This window comes from Ictidomys tridecemlineatus, chromosome 1 (genome assembly GCF_052094955.1).
Source record: "Ictidomys tridecemlineatus isolate mIctTri1 chromosome 1, mIctTri1.hap1, whole genome shotgun sequence".
NCBI classification, from domain to species: domain Eukaryota; kingdom Metazoa; phylum Chordata; class Mammalia; order Rodentia; family Sciuridae; genus Ictidomys; species Ictidomys tridecemlineatus.
Genome location: NC_135477.1, coordinates 69911625 through 69930691, shown reverse-complemented (window position 1 = coordinate 69930691; position 19067 = coordinate 69911625). Strand labels below are relative to the sequence as shown.

At 38.2% G+C, this 19067-nt stretch overlaps 1 long non-coding RNA gene across 1 annotated transcript; it reads right to left on the bottom strand.

Annotated features, from left to right (window-relative positions):
- Window positions 1-9700: 9700 nt before the first annotated feature.
- LOC144376051 (uncharacterized) lies at window positions 9701-18678 on the bottom strand. Its single transcript, XR_013436058.1, has 2 exons — window positions 18561-18678; window positions 9701-11871 (listed from the first exon to the last, which is right to left on the bottom strand). It is a non-coding gene; the product is annotated as an uncharacterized LOC144376051 (long non-coding RNA).
- Between the last annotated feature and the right edge of the window lie 389 nt (window positions 18679-19067).

Below are 19067 nucleotides of genomic sequence, written 5' to 3'. Positions count from 1 at the left end.
CTATTGATTTTATGTTTTTGATTGCTTTTATATTTCAAAAAATAGATTCCTTTGTTGAATTGGAGTTTGAAAGGCATCTGTCACAAGAGTGAATCTCTTGTGGGCCTCAGATATAACTTTGTATGGAGAAAAGTAGATGGCGATTTAAATGCTATAAAGACATACACTCTTGCAGGCAGATCATACTGTGAATGGACTGTTTTCTTAGCAGATCCTAAACAGACAATAAAGAACTAGGCAAAAAAAAAAAAAAAGATTTCAATTATCATTCGGATCTGTCCAGCCAACAGCTAAAACAAGTACAAAGAAAAACCAAGGCCAAAGAGAGAGCTCCTATGTGTGAGGTAATCAGGTTCATCCAAGAGACTTAACTGTGTCACCAAAGCTGCTTAATGACAAAGTACTTTTCTTTGTTTCAAACCTATTTCTAGGTATAGGAATATTCATAATGAATGTGATTGAAAAATGTATTTATAGCAGCCTTGCAAAAGTTCTTAAGTCACCCAAAATGTCAATAGAGTGTCATTCACCCTAAAGACTACTTAAAGCTCAGAACATATATAATCTTTGATGGAAGATCCTTTTCCCCTTGTGAGAAAATTCTACAAAGTTCTTCCTCAAACTAAATTACAAATTTGTGTTTCTGCACAGCAAACTCATAGCCACTGAATCCAGTGGCCACAAGGAGAAATGATACCTAAACGTGTGCAGGTGAGCGTGCAAAACACACTTTAGATTGAGCTCTGGTACACACAATAGGGAAGAACAATTAACAAATTACTTCAACATATGCCCCTACCTTCTAATTGGGTTTTCTTCATTGTGTTGCTTAAACAACATCCCCTGACATTCCTGTGGTCATCAGTAAGAGAATATTGGCCTTTGTAGTCTACAAGCCTTCTAGTTCACAAATAGGAGCCTGTCTCAGCAAACACTTTCTCAAGAGGCCATAATTAAAGAACTCTTTATCCTTGAAAGCAGAATGTCAATAGAAACATAATTAATTAATCTTTTCCCCTACTGTGAAAATTGGTCTTCATTTGTTTTTTAGAAAGGACTTTAATTTTGCTGAGGGGAGGTTAGGGTGGAGTCTGTACTGCATGGAGGGGTAGGTGGTGGCTCTTTCAAAGACGTGAGAATAATAGCTATAATGGAGGAGAGCTCTGGGAAGCGGGCCCACATCAGGTGCAAACTGTGTCTTCCTTTCCCTGTTCCTCTACAACCCCCTCCTCATTCTGACTATCTTCTCAGATTCTAGATGCTTCCCAAGCTTCAAGCTCTGGTCCCTCTCCATATTCACAGAAATATTTTAAAAAATTAACTATAAAGTGGCAATATTTGTAGCAGATATTTTACATATGATGAGGTAGATGTGTGGACCCCGGAGTGTCAGACACAAAAAGGAGATTGAAGGATGAAAAGAAAAGAAACAGAAAACCTACAAATTCCTGGCAAAGCCTTCTAAATATAAATACATGTGCAGGTTAAGAATACTTATCTGGGTACAGAATAGAAGACACAGAGACAAACCCACGTAATTACAGTCTTCTCATATGAGACAAAGGCAACAAAAACATATATTAGAAAAAAGATAGCCTCGTCAACAAATGGTGCTGGGAAAACTGGAAATCCATAAGCAATAAAGTGAAATTGAACCCCTATCTCTCACCATGCACAAAACTCAACTCAAAGTGGATCAAGGACCTAGGAATTAAACCAGAGAACCCTCCACCTAATAGAAGGAAAAGTAGGCCCAAATCTTTATCATGCCAGATTAGGTCCCAATTTCTTTAATAAGGCTCCTATAGCGCAAGAAATAAAATCAACAATCAATACATGGGATGGATTCAAACTGAAAAGCTTCTTCTCAGCAAAAGAAGCAATCAGTGAGATGAATAGAGAGCCTGCAGAGAGGGAGCAAATTTTTACAACATCAGATAGAGCACTAATCTCTAGGCTTTATAAAGAACTCAAAAAACTTAACACCAAAAACAAACAAACAAACAAAAAAACCATCAATAAATGGGCCAAGGAACAGAACAGACACTTCTCAGAAGATGATATATAATCAATCCACAAATATATAAAAAAATGTTCAATGTCTAGCAATTAAAGAAACACAAATCAAAACTACTGTAAGATTTTATCTCACTCCAGTAAGAATGGCAGCTATTAAGAATATAAACATGGGCTGGGGATGTGGCTCAAGCGGTAGCGCACTCGCCTGGCATGTGTGCGGCCCGGGTTCGATCCTCAGCACCACATACAAACAAAGATGTTGTGTCCACCGAAAACTAAAAAATAAATATTAAAATTCTCTCTCTTTCTCTCTTAAAAAAAAAAGAATATAAACAACAATAAGTGTTGGCGAGGATGTGGGGGAAAAGGCACACTCATACATTGCTGGAGGGACTGCAAATTGGTGCAACCAATATGGAAATCAGTATGGAAATTCCTTAGAAAACTTGGAATGGAGCCACCATTTGACCCAACTATCCCACTCCTTGGTTTATATCCAGAGAACTTACTATACTACAGGGACACAGCCACATCAATGTTTATAGCAGCACAATGCACAATAGCTAAACAGTGGAACCAACCTAGATGCCCTTCAGTAGATGAATGGATAAAGAAACTATGGTATGTATACACAATGGAATATTACTCAGCATTAAAAGAGAATAAAATCATGGCATTTGCAGGTAAATGAATGGAATAGGAGAATATCATGCTAAGTGAAGTAAGCCAATCCCCCCAAACCAAAGGCCAAATATTTTCTCTGATACATGGGTGCTGATCCATAATGGGGATGGCAGGGGCAGGGAGGAGCATGGAAGGAGTGGAGGAACTCTAGATAGGGCAAAGGGGATGGAGAGGAAGGGAGGGGGCATGAGAGTAGGAAAGACAGTGGACAGGATATCATTAAGTACATGTATGAAGACATGAACTTTGTGAACAACCAGAGACACGGAAAATTGTACTGTGTATGTATACTATGAATCAAAATTAATTCTGCTGTCATGTATAACAAATTAGAGTAAATTTAAAAAAGATTTAAAAAAATCTTTATCTGAAATGCATAGGAATAGAAGTGTTTTGGACTTCTAATTTTTTTGAATTTTGGAATATGCTGATTATAAATGAGATATATTAGGGATGGGCCCAAGTCTGAACGTGAAATTCATTTATGTCATGTGCACACTTTACACACATAGCCTGAAGGTCATCTTATGCATATTTTTAGTGTGCCTACACTTTGCCTGCCGCCTGCCACATGAGGTCAGGTATAGTATTTTCCCCTTGTGCTGCTATGTTCATGCTCAAAAATTTTGGACTTCAGAGCATTTCCGATTTTAGATTAAGAATGCTCCAACAGGGGCTGGGAGGGTGGCTCCGTGGTAGAGTGCTTGCCTTGCACGTGTGAGGCACTGGGTTCGACTCTCAGCCCTGCATATAAATAAATGAATAAAATAAAGGTCCATTAACAACTGAAAAATAAAAATAAAAAAGAATGTTCAACCTGTATGTGTGTGTGTGTCCTGGTTGGGAGGGATGCAGTAAATGAAGAGACTGAGGGACTGAACCTCTATAGCCAAGATGGGCAGGGGAGCTTTGGGGGTCAGCTGAGAAGGGTTTGAGCAGGAGGAACTTGGAGCATAACCCTTAGACCTCTGGGCCCTCGGCTTCTGAGGTCAGACTAGTCTCAGCCAGGATGACACTGGGAGATGGAGTGAAGCCCGGGGAAGCTGGTGGACTCACCAGAAAATGACTCACAGGGACTGCAGAGATGCTCATCTGTCAAGAGAGAATGTGGAGAAGCCCGAAGTTTAGCGAGTAAACATGAGCCCCTATGAGCACAATGAGATTGATATAAGGGCAAGATATTGAGAACAAAAAAAAAGCAAAGGCCAAAAGAGAATAAAAGGTGCATTTAGAGGACAGGAGAGAGCCTACCATTCTTGTTTATGGGCACCCTGGATATGTGAAGCTGGTTTTTCTTCCTGAAATTCCTGATCCTGGTTCACCTCTGCACAGGAAGGTATGTCCTGTCCCTGTGTATGGGAGTCGTGTTGCTTAATTAGCTTTGCCTTCCATTAAACCACAGGATCCAAATCATGTAAGATTTCAGGGTACTTTCATTCATAGGACAAGTCCAAAGCCATGGATACTATGTTTATGTAATACGGATCCATTTCAAAACAGACCACGAGCCGTGCCTTGCCTCTTGCAAAAGCAACCCTATCGAATCATAAATAAGTTTACACAGTCTTCATCACTCTGTGACATGTTTTCGTTTTGTTTGGTCCATGTCCCAAATTGTATTTTGTTTGAGATTTCTGCTCGTTTTCTTTTGCCTATGAAGAACTATTTAAGGCCAAATATCAATTTTCTCAAACACTCTGGTTAGAAATGAATTATTGATTAGAGGAAAAGTCATGCTATCATCTCAGCTACCTGCTTTTCTTCGGAGGTTCCAGCTGTGAGCTAACCAGCAGTCCTCGGTAACTTTTGTCTGCAAAAAAAATGTATCAAGCCAAAATAGGGAAGGAACAGAGCTTGGAGCCAGTGGGTGTGGGAGAGACATGGTGAGGGGTGGAAGTGATGGCGTTCTGTCAAGATGATGTTACAGCAGAATCGGCCGTGGCAGTCAGAAAGATTCTTTCCTGTGGAGGCTTATGTAGATAATGGCTGGTAAAGGATTCATATAATCAGAGGTTTTGGTGAGTGGAAGTCAAAAAGGACTAAAAGAAGAAACAAGAACACGCATTTGACTGCAAACAGCTTGGGTCTAGATCTAAATAGTAAACCATGCTACCCTGCTGGGAGTCTGGGGTAATCTGTGTGGAATATAGTCAAGGGAAAAAATAATTTCTGTTTACAAGCTAGATAAACTTGGATAACAGAGATGCTCTTATATTGAGTCACACAAGGATGGCTAGAATTGACCATTGGAAAGAAACAGGAATTAGCAAAACAGAAACCCGAGGCTGAGCTTTTTCCCCCTTGCGTAGAGTAGGTACACCAACAGAAACAGACATTGAATGGGAAGTTTAGATATGAATTAAAATATTCAAAAATCCTGAAATTACTTACATAGCACCTAAAGCCCCTGTGATGTGTGATACTCCTTACCTTAGTGTCAAAAGATTAGACTCAGGGCATCATGTCCCATGGCAAGCAACAGTTTTCAATCCAAGATAGCCATTGGCAGGGGAACTTCTTTTTTTATGTAAATTTTTAAAATTTATATATGACAGCAGAATGCATTACACTTTTTATTACATAGATATAGCACAATTTTTCATATCTCTGGTTGTATACAGAGCATATTCACACCAATTCGTGTCTTCATACCTGTACTTTGGATAATAATGATCATCACATTCAACCATCATTAATAACCCCCTGCCCCCTCCCTTCCCCTCCAACCCCTCTGCTCTATCTGGAGTTCATCTGTTCCTCCCATGCTCCCTCTCCCTACCCCACTATGAATCATCCTCCTTATATCAGAGAAAACATTTGGCATTTGATTTTGGGGGATTGGTTATATTCACTTAGCATTATCTTCTCTAACTCCATCTATTTACCTGCAAATGCCATGAAGGGGAATTTCTTATTTAGGAAAAAGAAAAATAAGAGCCATTGTAAATCTGTAGGAGGTTAGCATTTGTGTCATTTTGATCTTAAAAACAAAGTGACTGAATTTCCCAGTGAAAAGAAATAAAGAAGCAAACATTTTGGATGCTTCCCTACCAAAGATTTAAGGTGAAACAATTTTCCCAGTGAGGGTTCAGGCCAAAATCAGTGATGTAGCATACACCAGTGATGTCAAAGACTCAAGTCCGACATGATCTCCAAGACCTGAAGATGTCCATGGTCCAACACTATTAGGAAAAGTAGCATGAGAATCTATAGAGGTTATAAAGTCACTTGTGGCCTGAAAAGGGGGCCACATAGGAAGGCAGAATTAAGGAGATGAAGGTAGGAAGAAAAATCCATTTATAAAACAATACTAGAAATACTATTAATTTTATATATTTCTCTAGACCTTTATAGATACAACACTTCATGATGCATTTTTTGGTAAGTATTATCTCACTTAATTTCCATAATCAAAAGACCTTTCTTCAAATTCCATCTTCATCAATTCTTAGCCATGGCAAACTGAGGCTAGTTACCTTTACAACCTGAAATTTCATCATCTGTGTAGAGGATAGTAAAAGTTTTGACTTGCAAGTATTAATGTAAGGATTATATGAGGTGATAGATTCAAAGTCTTACATGTGGTGCCTGAAAAAAGTTAATAAGTATTTAATACATTTTACTTATTTAAAAAATATATGAATAGATCTCATGGTTACCTTGTGGTGTATCTGGGGCAAGTATCACCACTCCTGTTACAAGTGGGGAAATCAAAGCTCAGAAAGCAACTGGCCTAATATTGACAGGATACAGGCCCTCCAAGAAAGAAACTAGAAAACATGTGAAAAATAAGAGGGCCCTGGACAGTGGCATTCTGGAGCTACACGTGGATATGTTTGCACCCTGTCACAGCTGGGGAAGGGTCACAGGGGTAAATGAGTGTCAGATTTGAAACCAAAGGAGAACCTGATAGAAAGTCTTCCAGTGTTTGCTTGGCAACTCGGAGGCAGGGCCATGCTGACTCTCATCAGGAAGGTTTAAGTCTTATGGTTGAGAGAGATAGCAAGGCCCAAAAAAGGAAGGAAGGGGCCTTGTTCACCGAAGAAAGATGTGCCACGGAGCCTGGGCGCCCTCACTCACGCTTGTGGTTCCGCTGGGAGCGCACTTCCTCCCACGCACCAGCACAGCCCAGGGCACTTGGCTGCCCTTGGCCACATGGCCCAGACAGTACCGTAAAACATCAACCTTCTGGAATCCCCATGCACTGACTCACTGTGGAGAGAGCTGGTCCTTAAAGCACCCAGATTTTTTTTTTTTAAATTACTATTATCACTATAATGAAAAATATGTTAATGGGTCACAGTCATTCCTGTCTTTTAAAACATAGTACATTGAATATAACTTAGATTTTCCTTGATAACTTTAGGACACTCCCATAAACATCCATTATTATTCTGGGTTATATACAGCCATCCTCTTGAGATATTTTGAAGCATGTTAGAAAAAGGGTTTCCACTGAGCTAAATATTTCCAGACATCTGACCAAGCTTTCTAATTACTTCTCTGTGCTTCTTTTAATATAATTTTCGTCTGGTCTCTTACGGTAAGTGCTCTCCTGCCTTGACTTGCCTATCTCTGTCTTCCATCCTCTCCCTTAACTTGCCTTTTCTCATCTCCTACAGGAGCAAAGCTTTGTAAAGAGGTTGTAAAATATGTACAAATAACACTTCTGAAGGGTGAATTTTATGGCATGTGAATTATATCTCAATAAAACTATTTTAAAAGTGCATTGCAGACCGTAAAGTCTTATAAAAGGTAAAATATCACATCACTCTGTTTATATTGATAATAAACTATTTCACCCTGTTATTTAAATTTTTTTCAAAAAACATAAGTAGGCTCTTAGAGGGGACTTTGAATTCCTCTATCTGTAGTTCCTAAGAGGTCATGTCTGGTCTTTGAGCTATCTTTTTGTCATTTAGATTATTTTTTGGCTTTGTTGTTAATCCTGAAAATGAAATTAATTTTAGTAAGATGTGGTATGGTCATACATTCTTTGATTAAAGCCTCCTTCCTCACCCTTTGTTTATTCTTGTGGCATTTTTCGATAGTCTACTATGTGCTAGGCCCCAGGAACAAAAATAACATAAATCTCTAAGTGTCTCATGGATTTTAGATGTAAATCACTAAAAATTATGAATTTTAATGCTCCTGGATTTTTTTTTTCTCCATCCCAGTTGTTCCACTGTTGAAGAGTTGGCCCATGGAACAGGGATTCCTGACCAGAGAATACTGATACGTAAACAGGGGGCTTCCTTCTAGTGCATTCTCTAGTACTTTCCATAGAGCATCTAGAACGGTGTTACTCAAGGTACAGTTTCCCCAGAACAGCAACAGCTGCCTCACCTGGTAGTGTGTTAGGGATACAAAATCTTCAGCTTCACCCAAGACCTATTAAACTAGAAGCTGCCTCTTAACAAGATGCTTAAGTAGATTCATATGCCCATTAAAGTTTGAAAAGCACCAATCTACATAATGTTGTACACCAGCATGCCAAAAACACCTGGCGCTTCACCCACTGCAATAATCATAGCTTTCAGAGCCCTTGGATGAATGGTGCCAAATACAAGGGGCCACTGTTTGACACAGGGGCACATCCCACCAGCCAGTCGCCAGAGACAGTCTTGGAGGTGCTGAGCAGATGTTCAGCTTCGTCCTCAAACAATCCGAGACCACTGCTGTTCTCTCCACCATGCCTGTCAGGTTCCACGACTCTTCTTCAGCGACTCATCTCTTCATACACATGTGTTGTAATTTTCCTTAAAGACCAGCTTGTCAGCAGTATTGAAAGCTTGGTCTTTTTCCTTTGTTGCAAAACTTCATCCGTATTCCTGGAAATACTCCCCAGCTCAAATTCCATTCTAGTCTTCCTGACACCATTTCGTTCATCCACTCATTCACGTGGAAAGTACTTACTGAATGCTTACTAGGTGCCAGGGACAGCCACCATCTCCTGTATCTTCTAATCAATGACCACCACATAGACAGACACATTCCTTCTCTGCCACCCAACCTGCTTGCTTGCTTTCCTTAAACACTTGGTTTCTACTTCTTAGGTAGTACTGGACATATTTTTGTTGTTGTTGCTCTGAAGAAGTTTCCCTTTTCCATATTTTTATTGGTGGTGCATTATAATTATTTATTGTATTTTTTCTTTCTTTTTTGGTAGGCTAGGGATTGAATCTAGAGCCTCACTCATGCTAGGCGAACACTCTATCATTCCAAACCTGGACACATTTTTAAAGTAGAAAGTAAGACTTCCATCCTTAAAAAACTAATACTATAATTGAGAGGGCAAGATGTGAAATTTTGAGATAGATGAAAAATAAATTCTCAGCCCCATGGAGGGATAACATGTGCTATATGATAGAAGCACTGGACTACTGGACTATGCATTAGTCAGGAATCTGTCAACCTCCTTCAGGATCTCGATGAGTCTCTTTGTCCTTTTACTGTTTTCTCATCTACTTAGAAAAGGTGTTGGGTCATCTAATCTCAAATGAAACAAAACAAAACAAGATAAAATCCTACTTAATGCACTGAGCCTCCATCTCACCCCAGTTAGAATGGCAATCAGGAAGAATACAAAAAGAAGTAAATGCTGGTGAGAATACAGGGGAAAAGGAACCCTATAGACTGTTGGGGAGAATGTAAATGAGTACAGCCACCATGGAAATCAGTGGTGATTTCCAAAAAAACGCATCTCAAAAAACTAAAAAGAGAATTACCAATTACCATATGATCTATTCCGGAAAGAATTGCTGTCAGTGTACCATAGAGATATCTGCATACTCATGTTTATCATGGCACAATTCACAATAGCCATTATAGAATCAGCCTAGATGCCCATCAATGGGTGCACGTGCACGTGCACACACACACACACACACACACACAGAGTATTATTTAGTTATAAACAAGAGAAGAGCAAAATCATCACTTGCAGGAAAAAATGAATGAAACCAGAGATCATAATGTTAAACAGAATAAACCAGACTCAAAAAAACAAGTGTCTCATGTTTCCCCTCACATGTGGAATCTGGGGGGAGAGGAAGATGATACAAAAGTAACAGGAAGACTTTTAGAGAGGAAGAAGATAGGGAGGAGAGGGTAAGGAAGGAGAATGGGAGGTTGTGTATGATCAAAGTATGTTATATGCATGTACAGATACGCCACAATAAAAGCCATTGTTCTGCATAATTAAAATGCACTTACAAAAAATAATCCCTCCCAGTCCTTCACAACTCAACTGACCAAGGATGGCATCCTAACCACATATATAAACACTGAAGGGATTAAAGAGACTGCATACTTTCCTGATTAAGATCCTAGTTTTGATATCAGACAAATCTATAGCTTAATATCCTGGAGTTCTTTGGCAAGTGACTTAACCTCTTTGATCTTCAGTTTTTGCATTTGTAAAGTGGGGGTAATAATGGCACCGCCTTCATAAAGTTGTCACACGGATCAAATGGACTCATTTCTAAACCCTTAGCACAGTGCCTGACAGGAAGGGTGTGCTAAAGAGATGATGGTGGTGGTGGTGTTGGCAGTATTTTCAGAAATGTCTTTGTAAAAACATACGATCCATTCAAGTAAGGATAAAATTAAATCTTCGGTTGGGAGAACTGACCAGCTACATGATGTAAATTATAATGAGACTGATAAACTGGCAGCAGAGAAACAAAAGGAAGGTATAGTAAGAAGTGGGCAAGATGAGAATATGGCTAAGTTGATGGACAGTTTTGCTGGCCAGAATGGATAGGGAAAGGGAGACTTCCCTAACACAGAGCTAACTGTGGGGGAACAGTGTTTGTGGACAGTATCTCTGCCATCTCCCTGCAAAGGAGAAGAGACACTGGAGGCAGGGAGGTCAGTCAGGAGTCTACGGTCACTGCTGGGTCAAATGCTGAGACCTGTGGAAGGGGACAAAAAGCCAGGGAACAAGATCCCCCTAAGAAATTCCTCTTGGCCTCCTACACCCATCTTACACCATTAGTATTTCTTCCCACCCCAGTTAAAACTGGAGGAAATGTGTGCGTGGAAGGTATTCGAGGAGCTGAGATCACATCCTGTCTTCTATTTGTGAGTCAGAGAATCCCGTCAGAGGGTATTGACGGTTATGAAGCACACCATGTCGCTCTCAGCCTGGCTGTGACGAGAGCTCTTGTTGGATGAGAGCAAGGGCCAAGCCCTCCGGGCATGGCGAGGCCTCCACAGTGCCATGTGGTTGCTATTACTGAGCATAAACAATAAACCAAGAGCTCATACAGACTGTGTACATCCTGGTCTCGTTCACAGTCTGTACCCAAGGGCTGCCCAGAACAGACACCGCCCCAACATGATGATGGGATGCAAACACTGTTTCCTAGACACATCCCAGAGGTAGACCTAAGGAAGAACTTCACCTAAGTATAGACCAAATTGATCAGAACTTTGCCCCTGGGGTTTTCACCAATTGTTTGCTTCACTTGGATTTGGTGCATTCTGAGGCAGAGTCTCTTCTCCACAGTTTCCTAGATGCTAACAGTGTCCTGGCTCTGTACTAAAAACAAAGAAACTGTCACATTGTCACATGATAAATAGAGAGATGTCTGGTAAGGTGGGACATCCTCAAAACACACACACACACACACACACACCCTTTCCCTCTTTCTCCCCCTCCCAAATCTACGTTGGAATCAAGCATAGTCTCATTGTCCACAATCCCAGTAATCTTTCTGCCAGATAAAAGATGTGATGGGAGATGGATGCAAGCTTTCAAAGTAGTACGTGGGGCCCCACTTCCTCGGCCATAACCAGATGAAGAATAGAGGCAGTCATGCAGATAATGAGCCTGGTTTCTTTAAGAACATCACAGGCAGAGTTATCTTCATCCCTTTCTTTCTTGGCCTTAACTCAGGGGTTCAGCAAGCAATCACTGAGTGCTGGCTATATCAACAGATGATGGATGGATTCCACAACGTCCCTCGTAGTCTGCTCAGCAGGTGTGGTGTAGGGAGAAGGAGAATAGACAGTGACACTTAGACAGGATCATGGATGATGAGCAGTCAGCCCAGGTGGAAGGAACTTCATGGTCAAAGGCCCAGATGAAAAATCCACTTGGAATCCAACCCATTTGTTCCTGTGCTGTCTCCTGCCAAAGGCATGGTTCAGCTCTCTGGAAAGCTTTTTTTTTTTTTTTTAAGAGAGAGAGAGAGAATTTTTTAATATTTATTTTTTAGTTTTCAATGGACACAACATCTTTATTTTATTTTTATGTGGTGCTGAGGATTGAACCCCAGCGCCCCGCGCATGCCAGGAGAGTGCGTTACCGCTTGAGCCACATTCCCAGCCCTCTGGAAAGCTTTTGACTACCAGGATGTGTCTGGGTTCAATGACTGCCTCCACACTCCAAGGAAGGCAGGATTTGAGTTCTGTATGGCTCCTGGGATCATAAGATTCACAGGCATTCTCCAGCACAGAATGATAGCTCAAAAGGTAGAGGGTAAGCACCATCTACAAAGTGCACTGTGATTAGCTCGAGGCCCTCTTCTGCCTTGTACAGGAAGGTTGCCTCTGGCCCAGCATGTTGCTATTCCTTAACGTCTTTCTACAAACAAAAATGTCAACTGCTAGGAGAGGAATGTAATTTATATATGCCTGTTCTTGTTTCACTGTTTTACATAATCATTCAAAAGCCTCATGTTCCATCACTGAATAGCAAAACAGTGGTACTTTGGCATTAGGCCTACTAGCCCAGCCTTTCTGTGTCCCAAAAATGAAGATGAAAGTAATAATACCCTCTCTCACTGGTTCTAGGGAGGGGTTAATGAAATCTGCTATCTACAGAAATCTGTACATGGTAGTGAGCAAAGCCTGTTCAAACTTTTTATGAAGGGCAATATGCTAGAGTCAGACCAAGTGATGGATGGACTGACTTTAGCCTCTTTTTTCCTGTTCTCAAAAATAAAAATGATGATAATAATAACAAATTCATGAAGATTGAAAATAATGTCATGGTCAGGAATATAGCTCAGTGGTAGAGCACTTGCCTAGCACATTCAAGGTCCTGGGTTCAATCCCCAAAATAATAATAATAATAATAACAACAACTACAACAATAATAATAATAACAACAACAACAACAAAAAACAACAATAATGTAGCCTGCCTAGCATAGGATCTGGCTCATAACATTTGCTTAATAAGCAACAGTCATTATTAATACCATCACAATTATTTATGACATCATACAGCGTGGCCTATACGGTAACATTAGTGATTCCTAACTTGGTTGGTTTCTCAGAAACTTGTAGATAGATTAAGAACATAAGAAACCACAAAAATGTCTATTTTTTAATCATTTATCTCACACACCCTGATGTATAAAGCACATTCCTTAGCTCATTTGCACTCTCCACGCCAGTCTTATGAGACAAGCAGAACAACCCTATTAGATAAGTGTTGTTATACTATTGTGCAAGCATTTGCCTCAGAAAGGTTAATTAACTGTCTTGGTCACACAGCAAGTTAGTGACAGAACCAAGACCCAAATGAAGGACTTCTGGTTTTGTGTGGAATGCACTTTCTACCACTTTATGCCCTGTCTCCATTGGATTGTTCTCATAGTTAATTCAACAAACATTCATTTTTTACCTTTCATGTGTCAGTCACTATAAGTTCTGCTGATCCAAAGATGAATTGAATAAAGTGCTTGCCCTCTAACCAAAATAATTCAAGAAAACATTCCACTCTGTCTCCAGGGAATTTAATAGAAAATACTTTTACCCATTACTGGACTCTCAGCATTTCAAGAATTGTATTCACAAATAAGATGATCAAATTTAAAATGGGACAACAACTCTCATTTGAGCCATTGCATATAAAATTAATATAATAACATAAAAATATTAAAATCATTAAAGTGAATTTTGAAAAGCATTACCTTTTAACTTGCTAAATTTGTTTTATTTTTCAAATTAATTTTACTGCTAATAAGATCACCCAGTTTGCCAAGAGGAATCTAAATTTGATGCCAACATGATTATTGACAACATACAAATTAAAAAACAAAAAACAAAACAAAAAAAAAACAGCTCCTAACTTTCTCTGGGTCTGGGTCTCCTTAGACAACTTTCCTTCTAGATTTGCTTTGACCTCAGCCACTGTGAGAAGAAGATATAAAACACTACGGGTTCCAGAATGTTCTGTCCTTGGAAGATCTCCATTTGGAGTTTTTGGCCAAATGTACCATTAATTCCCCTATGACTAAGGCACTCTGGGGTCAGCAGAACTTGGGGTCTACAGGGATTACAGAAAAGGGACTCAGTGCAGAGTTCACGCCAGGGCTACATGTTTCAGAAACTTGGGGTAAAGCCAGACCCTGCTGCAGGGATTCAGAAGGGCCTTAGCTCAGGGAAGCTTTTCCATAATACAACTTTCTGAAGTTAACATTGTTCTTTTACTACCAATAACAGCAGCTACCACATAATGAGAGATGAGTATGTACCAAGAACTTTACATACAAATCCTTATAAATAATAAAGGTATTATAATTCCTCTTCTACAATGACACACTGAGGCACAGAAAGTTTAAGTCATTTTTCCAAGGTCATATAATAAGAAGCAGAGTTGGTAATTGAAACTAAAACTGGTCTTATTCGGTTTTTCTCTACCCCTCTGCTAGTTCACCCAATATCTTTCCCCAGAACAGACTTCTAACGCTCAAGTCTCCACGTCGACACAGGAAACGTCAATTGTTGGTCTAAACATATTTTCTAATTACCACTTACACACCCAGCACTATATTAGGCACTGAAGAATGTTACAGAAAAATTCTGGGCTTGGCTTATTCTTTGACTTTGGGAAAAATTTGCCTCTTTGGACCCTATTACCTTTTTTGCCAGTGATCTGTTTCTCTAGTCTCTAGGCAGGATATAAAAATTAAAAGTTTCTTTCTGAGGCATGCGGAGAGATAGATGAAAGATTTTCTTCAGTCAACAACTCATAACTATATTAACAACCATTCTGAATCACATAGGTCCCAAACAAGATAATCCATGTCAATGTGACAATTTAAAGTGTCTGATAAAGAAATTTGAGCTACTGCATGTCATTAAGCAACTACCAAAGCTTCCCCTACTTTACTTAACATTGCCAAGATTGCTTTTGGACTTTCTCTGGAAAAGACCCTGAGACTCTTGGCTGGAATTGGGTATAGATTCATAGAATCATGAGATGGCCAGTTTGAATCTGTTGTTCCATGATCCAAACCATAGCATGAGGGATGACAAGAGATGAAATTAGAGGATAGTATTTTGACAAAGCATATTGGATATTATAATACAATGTTATATCTAGAAAATGAATGCATTGCTTTCACAATACAAACTTTGAAAGTAAAACTTGATAATTTCTTTGCTAGTGGGGTACTCGTATAAAAAAAAAATTCAGATTGAGAAATGCTGTTCCACATATATGTGAGTCAGTTGAAGTTGCACTGGCCTTGATTCCATGACCAAGTTCTCAAATTCATGCAAAGATTCATTCTGTTTTGAAATTCTAAGCCATCATTTTAGTGAATGAATTTAAGACGTTTGGTTTTGTTTGCTTCATTTTTCATCTTCTTCACTTCAGGGAGACATAAACCAAGGTTTTCTTCTCCCTAAATAGCTTAGAATGGGTGGGGGGCGCTGTGCATTCCAACAATTTGTGGAAGATTTCTACACATCCACCAAATTCCACTCAACTTGGGAAGCAAAAAAGCATGGGCATGCCCAGTTCATGAAGCAAGAATAGGTCCACCTCCGATTTCACACAATTGAAAACAGATCCTAGCCACTGACTGCACAGAGTAGAGAAGCATATGCATTCCTCCCGCCTCTCTCCACCTGCCCACACCACTGAGGAAAGGACCTGCACCTGAGCAATTCATCACCTTTTAAAAGTTCTTTTTTTATTTTTAATTTTTTTAGTTGTAGATGTACACATACCTTTATTTTATTTATTTTTATGTAGTGCTGAGAGTTGAACCCATTGCCTCACGCTTGCTAGGCAAGCGCTCTATCACTGAGCCACAACCCCAGCCCTAAAAAGTTCTTATTTCATAAGGAAACTAGGATACATTAGGAGCTCATACCTAGTTTGTGAAACTCATGGTGAACACTGATAATTTTCTAAGGAAGAAAAGAAGAGAGAGGGAAGCAAGAGTCACCTGACTGGCAAGGTAGATAAATCCATCTTTCTGATAGCAATAAGAAATGAGCAGGGATCAGACCAGCAAGAGAATATCTTCAGTGTCCAAAAGTTAAGAGGATCCTATCAAGGGGTGTGGGGAGTATTAGCCTGAGGCCTTATGTATAAGAGGGGAATCAATACTCCACATTCTCACCAGTATCAATTTGTTAAATAATTTAAATAAACCATAAAATTCCCTTTGACAATTTATATTTTCACCTTTTGATATATCAGCTTCTTTGAGGAGCCCTGACTAAGGTTATTAAGGTAGAAAGTGGGGATATAATGGGAACAAACAAAATAGATCACTCCGGAACTAAAAACAAGAAGCAGTTCTTGACCCCAGAAGGAAAATGTCTCCAGGGAGATTCATGGAACAAGGACACAGAAGTAATTTTAAGCATGACTCTCATATTCTACAAATTTTATGTATCACAAATCCAAGATTTTATTTGAAAACAATTTTCATACAACTGAAAAAAAGTTTTAAATTATATCAGAAAAAAAACCCCACCTCTTGAGAAAAGTTTTTAAAACTGCATAGAACATTAAAACAAAACATTCTATTAAAAATTTTTTTAAAAAAAGTTAGGAATTCTTGGAACAACATCTATGAAAATATAAAATCCAGAAAGATAAGCCCAACATTCAAAGCTGATTTGTCCTAAGTGCATTTATCAGTATAGAGTAAAAGCTATAAATCTAAGCTAGAGTTGTTCAGACCTGTGGGTGAGGTTAGTCAAGGTGAAGAGCATGCCATAGTGGATTCTCTGGTAAATCACCCACCTCTTCAACTGGGCCCCTGGACTTCAACCCACCTTCCTACAGATTTACAACATGGATGGTGCCCTTTGAATGGTCTAGAGAATATCAAATTTGAACTTGAATTTAGTTGTCCTGCACTGGTCTTCCTCCATATGCCTCAAAAAACAATAATATCTCCTCTGAAAGAAGTCTTTCTCATGCCAATCTTAATCCTTAAATTATTACTACAAGTAATTTCTGCTCCACAATGACCCAGAATGATTCATAATATTAGAAAAAAAATAGTGGCTATTGGAAGGGGAATGGTGGCAGTGATCAGGAAGGGCCTGGGGTCTTTAGGGACTTGGATATAGTCTATATCTTGATTCCTTTCCTAGAGAATAGAAACAAATTGAAAGAGTGTAGCTACTGGAATTGTCAAACACAGATGAGGAAGCAACTATTTACTATGTCATTATACTGATATAAGGAAATTTAAAAATACTTTAGAGAATAGAAAAAAATTTAAATAAGTGAAATATTCAATTTGAAAAACAAGATTTTCAAAGCTGGAGTCTTGAGAATAAAAATTAAATGAACAAATTTAGTAGTAGATTATACTTGGATGACAAGAGAATTTGTCAAGTAGAAGATAAAGCAAAAGAAACAGAAGAAGCAAACAAAACAAGCCATGGGAATCACGCTAGAGCAGTACTTGGAGGGAGATTTATAGCCTCAAATGGACATATTTCCTTCTACTGAACTTGTGATACTATTTGCTGTAAGATGTGCAAGTATTTTATATACATCTGAGAGGAAAAAAATGCTTACAATATAACTGACATGCTATCAATATTTAAGATGCTTCTTAGATTCAGAAATGTGAAAGTACAACATGTTCATCTTAAAATATCTGAAATGTGGCATTTAAAAAGTAGAAAGACTCAAAATCAATAAAATAAGCAGTTAAGAAAAAAGTTTCAAAAATCACAAAACCCTAAAAAATACAAATAATGGAAGTAGTAAAGATGGGAATAAAAAAATAATGTGTGAAAAAAAATATTCAATAGTATCAACAAAACTAATGATTGTTCCTTTGAAAAGACTAGGGAAATCAAGAAACCACTGATAAAGTGACAATTTTAAAACAGAGAAGATCTAGATGTCAGGAATAGAATTACAAGATCTCTTTAAAGATCTTGTTTACATCATAAACATACTTACATAATATTATAAGTAACTTTATGCCAATAAATCAATTTTTGATGTAATAGAAAAATTTCAATCTGTATGTCTCATAAACATTGAAGAAATTGAGTCAGTACTAAAACAACTCTTCTCTCATCAGAAAAAAAAAATCTAGGTGCAAATATATCAGAAAAAAGAATACTTCGATATTAAGTCTTATGCTCTGTTTGGGGTAGAGGGAGGGGAAAAGGAGACACTTTTCAACTCATGTGATAAGGCCAGCAAAACAATTCTGTATGAAAAAGGAAAATTACAGGCAAACTTTACATCTGACAATTTCAAGAAAAACTGCAGGGGTTAACTAAAGCATAGATAGAAAGGATAACATATACTGACCAACTTGGTGCACTCCAAGAATTCAAGATTTGCTTAATATTAGAAAATAAGTAAATGTAATTCACTCCATTTGTAAATTAAAGAATCATATGATTATCTCTCACAGAAAAAAAGAAGCATGGTTCAATAAAATTCAATATACGTTCAGAAAATTATATGCATATCATGCAATTGTGCATATAAATCCTTATTGGAGAAATACATATAAAATAGAATAGCCTTTTCTCTTTCCTTTCTTTCTTTTTCTTTTTTGGAAGCTTCCTTAGTATAAGAAAAGATAGCTGAACAAAAACAAAAACAAACCAACTTACATAAAAAATGTCATGATCAGTGGTGAAGTGTCAAATTTTTTCTGTTTGAAGCCAGGAAAAAGACAAGGATGCCAGTTTTCTTTCATTTCCATTGATCATTTAACTGGAGACCCTGGCTAGCATAATAAGGGAAAAAAAGAGAGAGGAAGAAAAAAGTAAGAATCGGGTAGAAGGAAACAAAACTGACATTATTCATGATTATATTATTTTGAACATAGAAAACTCAAAAGAAACTACATTTAAAATTTCAAAATTAATACAAGAATAGTAAAACTCAAAAGAATTTACATTTAAATTATTAGAAGCAATAAAATGGTTTGGTATACTTGTTAGATGCAAAAAATCATAAAAATCAATTGTATTATTATAACTCATCAATTAAAAACTAAAAAAATAAAATTTTTGAAAATATGCCATTTACAACAGCATCAAAAACATCATGTTTCAGAGAATAAACAGGAAAAATTGAGACTACAATGAGGAAAGTTAGAAATCCTAATTGAGAAT